The sequence below is a fragment of the Lethenteron reissneri genome, chromosome 47, assembly GCF_015708825.2.
Source record: "Lethenteron reissneri isolate LAM-NWPU_2019-01 chromosome 47, ASM1570882v1, whole genome shotgun sequence".
Classification (NCBI taxonomy): domain Eukaryota; kingdom Metazoa; phylum Chordata; class Hyperoartia; order Petromyzontiformes; family Petromyzontidae; genus Lethenteron; species Lethenteron reissneri.
Window position 1 is genome coordinate 6,515,679 of NC_083825.1, and position 11,416 is coordinate 6,527,094.

General features: G+C 49.2%; 2 non-coding genes across 2 annotated transcripts; both read right to left on the bottom strand.

Moving 5' to 3' along the window:
- Positions 1–1,456: 1,456 nt before the first annotated feature.
- On the bottom strand, positions 1,457–1,597 carry LOC133354568 (U4 spliceosomal RNA). The gene has a single exon (XR_009756601.1). It is a non-coding gene; the product is annotated as a U4 spliceosomal RNA (small nuclear RNA).
- A 1,482-nt stretch (positions 1,598–3,079) lies between these two features.
- On the bottom strand, positions 3,080–3,224 carry LOC133354569 (U4 spliceosomal RNA). The gene has a single exon (XR_009756602.1). It is a non-coding gene; the product is annotated as a U4 spliceosomal RNA (small nuclear RNA).
- Between the last annotated feature and the right edge of the window lie 8,192 nt (positions 3,225–11,416).

Here is an 11,416-nt window from a genome sequence, read left to right on the forward strand (position 1 = left end):
GTAGTATGTACGTTAAACTTCTTTCGCACCGTACGTACCCACCGGTGCTAATCGGAGGTGCGGGACATTGCTAGTCGCTGGTCTCTGTGCAAGTCTGTGCGGTTTTGTGTAAAAGACAGATTGCCCCTCGCTTTATGCGGGTTCGGTTTGCGCGATTTTGCGTTCTATATGCGGCTAAGCCTGTTTCTCTACCCCAAACGCGTTACATCATCACGCGGTTTCAATTCCCCCGTACCGTTAGAGTCCTAATTGCTGCTGGCGTGTCGGAGCATCGACTCAAAAGTCGTGACAGATGAACTCAGACTTGGCTTCACTTATGAGCATTCCACGGGTTATTTTAATCGCCAGGCATTCCCATAGCAATGCCGTTCATTGCGTCCGAGTCTGTGAAATTAATGGCGGGGCTTAAACAGACGGGAGGCGTGGCCTAAAGAGGAAGGGGCGGGGCTTAAACAGACGGGAGGCGTGGCCTAAAGAGGAAGGGGCGGGGCTTAAACAGATGGGAGGCGTGGCCTAAAGAGGAAGGGGCGGGGCTTGAACAGAGGGAGGCGTGGCCTAAAGAGGAAGGGGCGGGGCTTAAACAAACGGGAGGCGTGGCCTAAAGAGGAAGGGGCGGGGCTTAAACAGACGGGAGGCGTGGCCTAAAGATGAAAGGGCAGGGCTTAAATAGATGGGAAGCGTGGCCTAAAGATGAAGGGGCGGGGCTTAAACAGACGGGAGGCGTGGCCTAAAGAGGAAGGGGCGTGGCCTAAACATACGGGAGGCGTGGCCTAAATAGGAAGGGGCGTGGTTTAAACAGACGGGAGGCGTGGCCTAAAGAGGAAGGGGCGTGGCCTAAACATACGGGAGGAGTGGCCTAAAGAGGAAGGGGCGGAGTTTAAACAGACGGGAGGCGTGGTCTAAAGAGGAAGGGGCGTGGTTTAAACAGATGGGAGGCGTGGCCTAAAGAGCAAGGGGCAGGGCTTAAACAGACGGGAGGCGTGGCCTAAAGATGAAGGGGCGGGGCTTAAACAGACGGGAGGCGTGTCCTAAAGATGAAGGGGCAGGGCTTAAACAGACGGGAGGCGTGGCCTAAAGAGGAAGGGGCGGGGCTTAAACAGACGGGAGGCGTGGCCTAAAGATGAAGGGGCGGGGCTTAAACAGACGGGAGGCGTGGCCTAAAGAGGAAGGGGCGTGGTCTAAAAGGAAAGGTGCAGAATCGAAAGATGAAGGCTGTGGGGTCTGCAGTAGCGAGGCTTCCCTGTTGATTTCACGTAAATAGAATCGTACACGTGGAGAAGTCGGACAGTGATGTAATAAACGTGTCCACGTACTGCGAGATCGAGGCGAAATAAACTACGGACAATTACAAGTCCAATGTAAAACGATTACACCACACAAACGCCACCTCCCCATCACCGTAAAGAAAAAACTCAAGGGGTACGTTTTAAAGTCTTTAATTTGTTACAAAGCAAAGCTCTCGAAAGAGCTCGCAAAAATTGCCGACACCGACTGTGTTGCAAGCCGGCGTAGAGGGGTATTAAGAAAAGTTTTCAATTAGCAATAATCGCGCTACGGATAAACCTCATCGACTACAATACTGCCACTGCGCACAGACGATGTTAGTGAATGTTTAAATATTGTAATTCAAAACCGGAGTCAATTACTCGACTAATTTGATGAGGAATTTGCGCTTACAATTCGCGTAGCTGAGTTCCGCTTGTGTCGCTGGACGGGAGGTGATGGTTGTCGCTTGCCGACGTCATCAGCACAATGCTCGTCAATTCGTGGGAAGCGTCCAGGTAACCAACCACGCGAGAGAGAAAAAGTTCTTGCCGAACGTGTTTAGTTGTTTTTTAAATCCTTTATATTAAGTTCGCTTGCTTGCGTGCTTGCGTGCTTGCTTGCTTGCTTACGACCGTGCAAATCTTTCGGTCGTTTTTTAACCCACTTCCCGTGATCCAATCGAGCTGACATTTTGCACACAGACTCGTTGTGCGAGACAATTAATGTTCGTGAAAAATTTTTTCCAAAATTTTACACTGTTTAGGGAAAACAAATTAAATATTTAATTACCAATTGTTTAATACTGCAGACAATCATCTGACCCATAGGTGGCAGCCATCTCAAGCCAGAGGACGAGAGGACTCTAGCCGCCACGCATATAAAGGATTTAGAGTGAAAAACTTTGTTTTTACGGTTTATACTTATTGTTTGTTAAACACAAAAAGTAGTCGATGTATCGTCCCAGTTGTACCTCAAAGCGATGCAGCATGTAGTTGACGATTTAACACGTAGTAGGATTTCGCGACCATTATCCATATTTGAGGAACGCCATTTCAGACAACAGCTTCATCCGCTTAATTCGGAGTTTCTCCAATTTTCTGGTTTGAAGAAAATTATCCTGCCCGTGGAGTTTTTTAGTCCGTTTAACACGTAGTATGTTTTCGGGACCAAGATCATCCATATTTACGCGATATAACCCCAAAAAACCTTTATTAAGTAGTTGACGAGTTTGCTCCCTATTGATATTCCTACTTTTTCGCACGTGGTCTACTAGCCGTACGGCAGAATACGTGTACAGCTACAACAGCATCGTACATCCTTGCTCACGCCACTGCTGCCGGAAAGGGCTTCTGCTTACGATATGAAAGCTCGTCTATTTTTTGTGGCCTTACCCGCTATGACAATGGCCAAGAAATATTGTCTTGGAAGACGTGGGAATAAACCCACTGGTTACCCCACCCCCACCGCCGGCTGTGGTTGTTTCCACTGCCGCGCCAGGAGATTGAGGCAGGGGACCTCGGAACTGAAACGCGAGTCCAGGATGAACGCCCAACTGATCACAGAACTCGAAAAAATCGCCAATGACAATTCTTAAATTCGTTCAAAATATTCTTGGTTCTTTCGGTAAAGTTACGTAGATAGAAAATAAAAGTAATGAAATAAAATTAAAATGAGTTGAAAATAATGAAAGCAAAAAAACCACGTGTTTATTTTATTATTTTTATTTTTCTATCTACGTGACTTTACCGAAAGAACGGAGAATATGAATTCCTGAAGTCACGAAAGTTTTAAGTCAAACTTGTTCAAAAATAAACTCCCTAAAGGAGCTCGCCAAAATTACCGACGCCGACTTTTGCAAGCCGGCGCGTGGCGGGGTATATTGGGGAAAAGTTTTTAATTGGCAATAATCGCGCCTCGGATAAACCTAATCGGCTACGATACTGCCGCTGCTTTGCACAGCCATCGACCACTCCCTGTTACGCGACGCGGCCCTACCTGAACGCCATGGGTGCCAGTCGATTACCGAACAAAAATACGCCAATAGAAATAACTAATTTTATTTGCTTAAATAATACACGATTTGAGTTTATATATACGTCATGTTTTTTTGAAGGCCATAGTCAATCTCTGGACTAATTGGCTGAGGAAATACGATGTGCATACCTCTGACCGCGTGTGCCGCTGGACGGGAGGTTTGGTGACGTCATTTATTTTTACAAAAGGGTCGAGTTAATTCTCGTCGATTTATCGTCCCAGCTCAGACCACCGCTGGATGGGAATATGTTATCTGGAGCTCTATTACACGTGTACTATATTTGTTTATCTTCTTGGTTCTTTCGGTAAAGTCACGTAGAAGGGAAGTAATAAAATAATAAAACATAATAAAATAATATAATAATATAATAAAATAATATAATATTTATTATTTTATTATGTTTTATTTTTATTATTTTATTACTTCCCTTCTACGTGACTTTACCGAAAGAACCAAGAAGATTAATCCCTGCAGTCACGAAAGCTTTAAATCGAAATGTATTTGTTCAATTAGATCGTGTCAATTATTAAATGCTCTGACATTTTAAATGAAAGAGCAATGGTCACGTTCCACACTAACCGTGTTTAAAGTTCTAACAATCATCATGACGTATGCCGTAAAAAAAATAAAACTCAACACGACGTTTCGGGCAATGTCCCTTCTCCACAGCACGTAATTGTTTGTTTTTAGCAGCACGTAATTGTTTATTTAAAAATCGCCCGCTGGATGTATTAACGACACGCTGTGCACGTTGTTAGATCGTGGGGTTAGAACACGGGCTGGTTAAACAGACTTACTCGGTCGCAGAGTTGTGTTGGCGTGAACTGAAAAGAAAAACAATAAGAAGCACAAAAACACGAAGAACACATTGTGTAATGCGATGACAAAGTTATCGCGATAATCGTTATATCGTGAACAGTCATATCGTATCGCGAAATATCACAACACTAAATGGGAACACGCCTGGCATATGGCACGCATGCAGAGGCATATCTATATATATAAAATCGTTCATGTCTGTCTGTCTGTGTGTGTGTGTGTGGACTTTGGCCCATACGCACTTTCATTGGACGGCGGTTGCCCCTGGCAACGGCTAGCCACGCCTTCGCCGCTTTCATTGGACCTGGCAACGGCTAGCCACGCCTTCGCCAAGGGCTGCAGTTTCATTGGACGGCGGTTGCCCCTGCCAACGGCTAGCCACGCCTTCGCCACTTTCATAAGCTCCGTATTTAATTAAATAATAGCCATTACACAGTATTGTTGGAGCGCTAGGGGGGGGGGGGGGGGGGGGAAGGAACGCCACCCGTACCCTGCCTCTTCCAAGCCGACAATTTTAGGCGAGGCCGCAGGCTTTGCACGCTACTAGGCCTCGACACCCACCACGCCACTCTGAGGTAAATTCATCAAAGTTTTTCCTACTCTTCACTACACCCCCACCACAATGTGTGCTATTAATATTACTTTTAAACCCAACGCGCCAACAATCGATTACTTTAATGTTCACTGTACAAATACTCATTAAGCTGGGTGAGCGTACTGCCAGTCTATCATGTACACTGTAGCCTGCTTATTAAGCTCGGTGAGCGTACTGCCACTCTATCATGTACACTCTAGCCTGCTTATGAAGCTGAGTGCGTGTACTGGCAGTCTATAATGTGGACTCTTGCCTGGTTATTATAATCGATTCTTTATATGTTCTTTGTACAAACAGTCATTAAGCTGCTTGAGCGACCCCAGTTCGATTCCAACTCACGCCCACCACCGCTGACGATTATTTGAAACGGACGTGGCCCTCCCCTAGGTCCACTCAGCCTCAAAAGCGTAACTGCTGTCGTGTGTGAACATCGTCACTGGGGAGACAAAGGCGGCGGGGCATCGTGGATCCAAGTCCCGGGCGAAGCCGGGTCATGTGTATGTGTGTTTGTGTTTATGTGTATGTCTGTGTGTCTCTATGTATGTGTGTATGTATGTGTATGTATGTGTTTGTGTGTATGTGTGTGTATGTATGTGGGTTTTTTTTATGTCTTTATGTGTATGTCTGCGTGTCTCTATGTATGTGTGTATGTACGTGTGTGCATGTGTTTGTGTGTATGTATGTGTGTGTATGTATGTGTGTGTCTATGTATGTGTGTGTATGTGTGTGTATGTATGTGTGTTATGTGTCTGTCTGTGTCTGCATGTATGTGTGTGTGTATTGTGTATGTGTTTGTGTGCATGTATGTGTGTGTTTGTGTGTATGTGTATGTCTGTGTGTATGTGTTTGTGTGTATGTGTATGTATGTGTGTGTATGTGTTTGTCCGGCAAAACAACCTCCTACCTCCTCGCGGTGCCGGACGGGCAACACTGTCGTGGACATTGCTGTGGGGGGAGGGCCAATGCCCATTGGCCTCTCCCCTCATGGCGTCTGTGGCCACCACAGTGGCTAAACGGGGGCTCTGGACGGGTGTGAGGGGCTGGTAACCCCTCCACCTTCAATTCATTACCACTAAACCACGAATTAAACATAAACCTGTAACAAATAAGCTTGTGCCGGAGGCCCCGGGGGGTCAGGCTTTTATGACGTCTCCTGGCCAAACCCCATTTGGCGGAGCCAGGAGATTGAATTTTCACCCTCGGGGCTCCTCCAGAAACAACAAAAAACCATTGCGGATGGCCACGTGGAATGTTCGAACGCTCACTGCGGAGGAGAGGCTGCCACTCCTCTGTCGGGAGCTGGACCGGTACCGCCTGGATCTCTGTGGCATTCAGGAGGTCCGGTGGACCGGTTCTGGCTCCTGCCACCATGAGGGGTGGACAGTCCTCTACTCGGGGCAGGAGACTGCCAAACAACAGGGTGTGGCTCTTCTTCTGAACAAAAGAATGAAGGGGGCGTGGGAGCGTGGCGGTGAGGTGTGGGAAGCTGTAAGCCCCAGGATACTTTGGGCTCGCCTTCCCATCAACCAGAGGCGAGGAGTGGTGGTCGTGGTTACTTATGCCCCCACCGAAGACGAACATCCGTGGAGGGATGCAAGCAAAGCCGATGAGTCAGACGCTTTCTATGACCTCCTGTCACAGGTGCTGGCTAAAGTGGCCACTCGGGACAGAGTCATCTTGTTGGGTGACTTCAATGCCCGAGTTGGTCATGATGCTGACACCTGGTCTGGAGTGATTGGAAGGCATGGGCCAGATCAGCTCAATAATAACGGTAGGAGGCTGCTAGATTTTTGTGCAGCCCATGGGCTTGTAATTACCAACACGCTCTTCCGGCATCGGCGCATCCACACAACATCATGGATACATGCCGGGTCCAAGCAAGAACATCTGCTGGACTACATAGTGACGGACCAGCGGATGCGAACCCATGTCCTTGACACCAGGACCTACCGTGGAGCTGATCTGTCCTCTGACCATCGACTAGTCATCTGTAAGATGCGCCTGCCTTTCTTCCACTCCGGTGGTGGGTGTACACCCAGGATCCCATTCCAACCAAAAGTGGCCTGGTCTCAGTTAGCTGATGAAAGTTGCAAGCGAGAATTTCATCATCGCTTGCAGCTGGGGTTGGCATCGTCCCCCACTCCACCTGATGTCGAGGGTAAATGGGCGAGGTTTAAGACTGTGACTCATGCAGCTGCAATGGCTGCTTTGGGTACGCGGTCCAGACCTCCCCAGAAACCCTGGCTGACCGAGGAGGTGTTCAGGTTAATTGAGAAAAAGCGACAGGCCCACTCTCATCGCCTACAGCATCCCACGTCAGAGAATGAGGAGGTTTACCGCAGCCTTCGCTCGGAAGTTCGGAGAGCCGTAAGGCGTTGTAAGGATGGGTGGTGGTCGCGGGTTGCTGAGGAGATGGAGTCTGCCTCAGTGGCCCGTGATCACAAATCACTATTTAACTCCATCAAAAAAGTAACCTGCAGCGCCACACCTATTACCATCATTAGAGGAAAAAACGGTGATCCAATCTCCGACCCCCAGGAACAGGTTTGCAGATTTTCTGAGCATTTCTGTGAGGTCCTGGGGGAGGGAAATTCTCTCAGCCAGGAAAACATCATGGCACAAAGTGGGGATAACCCTGCTGAGGCTGCGGTGCCTCAAATATTGGAAGAGGTCACCCCCTGTGAGTGGCTGGCTGAGGTTCCAGCTGTTGAGGAAGTACTGAGGGCGATCCGGAGTCTGAGACCAGGGAAGGCACCGGGCAGAGATGATCTCCCAAGCGAAATGCTGAGGGAGGGTGGCGTTTGTGCACAGACTGCCCTATATGACATCATAACAACAGTCTGGACCACTGGACGGGTTCCGCAGGACTGGAAGGATGCCCTGGTGGTCCCCCTCTTTAAGAAGGGGGACCGCACAGACTGTAACAACTACAGGGGCATCTCACTCCTCAGTGTGCCGGGTAAGGTCCTGGCAAGGATTATTCAACATCGCCTTGCTAGGCACGCTGAGGAGGGGCTTGCGGAGCCCCAATGCGGTTTCAGGAAAGGGCGGTCCTGCACAGATGCCATATTTTCTGTCCGTCTGCTACAGCAGAGGTGTAGGGAATTCCAAAAAGACCTACATCTCTGCTTTATTGACCTGGTCAAGGCCTATGATACCATCAGTAGGACTGGACTCTGGGTTGTTCTTCGTGCTTTCGGAGTCCCTGACCCTCTGCTCACGATCATTAAGGACCTTCATGATGGTGAGCGGGCCCGGGTAAAACTACGTGGCCGGGAGTCGGAGCCTTTCCCTGTACACCTTGGGGTGCGACAGGGATGTCCTCTGGCTCCCACATTATTTAACATCTATTTTGACCGCGTAGTTCGTGAAGCCTTCAATAGCTGTACCGGGGGAATTTCCGTTTGGTACAGATATAATGGGAGGCTGATCGACGCCCGGGTGCGATCAAGGGATGGCTCCCTATTGGTCAACCACGTTATGTATGCCGATGATTTGGTAATAGCTGCTCATTCAGAAGAGGAGTTGGAGGCGCTGTTGCTGAGACTGGAGCGTGCCACTAAGAGGTGGGGCCTTACCATCAGCCCCACCAAAACCAAGCACCTGCCTGGGTATTTTGTACCATCGGACACTCCACCCCCACAACTCCCAATTGGTGATGGGGCAGTTGTGGAGAGAGTGGAGAGTTTCCCATACCTGGGCAGTATGCTTATGACCGGCTCCAGTCTATCAGCAGAGGTCTCACTCCGAATCAGTCGAGCGGCAATATCTTTTCATCGGTTGCGTAACGCTGTGTGGAAGCTACCTGGTCTGTCGCTCCGCACGAAGCTTCAGGTCTTCTCGGCCACGGTCATTCCCTCCCTTCTCTACGCTTGCGAGACGTGGACCCCCCTGGTGGAGCATCTTCGCCGGTTGGAAACATTTAGGCTGGCCTGCCTACGATCCATCCTGGGTTTAACCAGGCTGGATTGTGTGAGGAGCTCACAAATCCTTGAAAGATCTGGGCAAAGTCCCATCAGTGAGCTCCTCCGGCAGGCAAGGCTGCGTTGGCTGGGTCATGTAGCCCGCATGCCCAGCCACCGCATGCCTAAACAGCTTTTGTTCGGCCGGATCGAGGGGGCTAGACGGGCGCGGCACGGGCTGGAGAAGAGATGGAGTGATGTGGTACAGGAGGACGTGGAGCTGAGTGGACTTGCCGATGACTGGTACCAGCGGTGTCAAGATCGGCCTCAGTGGAGGAGGCTCGTGAAGGACGCTACTGGGCAGTTGGAGGCAGTCGCCCTCCAACAACAACGGAGGGCGGAGGAGCGACGCTCACAACAACGAGCGGAGCGCCGGGTGGCTAAAGCACAGCAAGTTGGCACAGTAGGGGGCACAGGTGGTGCATCAGCCAGTCATCTCGGTCATCTCGGTCAGTCGACCAGTGGCACCTGGGTCTGCCCCGTGACCTCCTGCCAGCGGGCTTTCGACACTTCACGTGGCCTCAAGGTGCACTTGGCCTGGCACAAGCATCGTGGTGACGTCACCGCCACTTAGTGGCGAATGGCGGTTGTTGTTGTTGTTGTTGTTGTGTATGTGTTTGTATGTGTTTGTGTGTTTACGCTCGCATTACACAAATGTGTTGCTGGTCTAAGGCGTTCCTCGCACAGCATTGCCGCTATATTATTTCAGTCGTTTACTGCCTTACGCACCCTGAAAGTCGTGTGTGTCTGCAGCAAGCGCGTGTATGTGTACCTATGGACGCGCGCGCGTGTGTTGTGTAGGGGGAACGGTAGTGTAGTGCTTAGCGTGCTGTCTGTGTCTGTGTGTGTGTCTGTGTGTGTGTCTGTGTGTGTGCGTGTGTGGTGTGTGGGGAGCGGTAGTGTAGTGCTTAGCGTGCTGTCTGTGTGTCTATGTGTGTGTGTGTGTCTGTCTGTCTGTGTGTGTCTGCGTGTGTCTGTGTGTGTGTCTGTGTGTGTGTCTGTGCGTGTGTGGTGTGTGAGGAGCGGTGGGTGTAGTGCTTAACGCTACGCTGCGCTACCAACCCGGCGATCCCAGTTCGATTCCCGCTCACGGCCACCACCGGTGACGATTATTTGAACCTCCCCTAGGTCGACTCTGCCTCAAACGAGTAACTGCTGTAGCGTATTAACATCGCCACTGGGGAGACAAAGGCGGCCGGCCGTGGTAGATACAAGTCCCGGGCGAAGCCGGGTAGTACAGCTAGTATCCCTATACACGTGGGACATAAATACGTCACAGTATAAGCGAATGGCTCGCAGTGGGTAACAAGGAGATGACAGGCAGAATTAACCCTCCTCCCCCAGCACGCGGAGCAAAACGTCGGACATCATGCCGACTAAACACTCGGTACGACCTCGTAGAGTTGTCCACAACTCCTGGTTGCTGCTGTTGCTCTGAGCGCAGCGGTGGGTTTGCAAATTCCGTCATCATCAGCGTCATCAGCATTTACGTCGTCTCGTTGATGAGGGGCGAACGATCGCAACTCGAAAAAAATTAACCCGTAAAAACAAAGTTTTTCACTATAAATCCTTTATATGCGTGGCTTGAGATGGCTGCCACCTATGGGTCAGATGATTGTCTGCCACCATTAAGCAATTGGTAATTAAATATTTTTAAAAAATTCCCTTAAAAGTGTAAAGTTTTTGAAAAAAAAATTTCACGAAAATTTATTGTCACGCACAACGAGACTGTGTGGAAAATGTCAGCTCGATTGGATCACGGGAAGTGGGTTAAAAAACGACCGAAAGATTTGCACGGTCGTAAGCAAGCAAGCAAGCACGCAAGCACGCAAGCAAGCAAGCAAGTGAACTTAATATAAAGGATTTAAAAATACGAGGCTTTTGTCCGCAAATGTGTGGGTCGTCTCTTAGCCACATCTTAACGTGGCGTGGGTCTCCCTTGGCTACATCTACAAATGATGTGGTGGCTCTTAGCTAAATCAAAAACAATGTTTGCGATTCTCTATTCAGCTAAATCCCAAAACGTTGTGGGTTTCTCTGAGTCAAATCTAACAATGCTGTGAGTCTGTCTCTCTTAACGATATCTAAACATGTTGTGGGTCTGTTTTTCTTGACTAAATAAAAGAAAATGCTGAGAGTCACTCTATCTTTTAACGAAATCTAAACATGTTGTGGGTCTGTTTTTCTTGAATAAATAAAAAAATGCGGAGAGTCTCTCTCTCTTAACGAAATCTAAACATGTTGTGGGTCTGTTTTTCTCGACTGAATAAAAAAATGCTACGAGTCTATCTCTCTTAACTACATCTAAACATGCCGTGGACCTCTCTGAACAAAATCTAACAAAGTTGCCAGTCTCTGTTAGCTCAATCAAAACACAACATCGTGTGGGTCTCTCTCGAGCTAAATCTCAACATGCTGTGAGTGTGTCTCTGAGTCGTACCAAAAAAACGACGATGATCGTGTCCGGACACCCACAGCAGTGGCTGTGCCTCGTGGCAGGCAGCAGGGTGTGGTGATGGGGCGCAGTGGGTATGAGGGCATGCCCGCTGCAGGCGGATTAAACTGCTAATTAAAAGCAAAACACTCCAGCGAGACGCATTGATTAGATTCGGAAACTGCACATCCTTTCATTTTGTCGCTCACACGCAGAAAAAAAAAGACCGGGTACCCGGTTGGGTGCTCACAAACCGGCGGCCTGGCCAAGTGTGAAGACCCTGGGTAGGAGTGCTGGCACGGTGT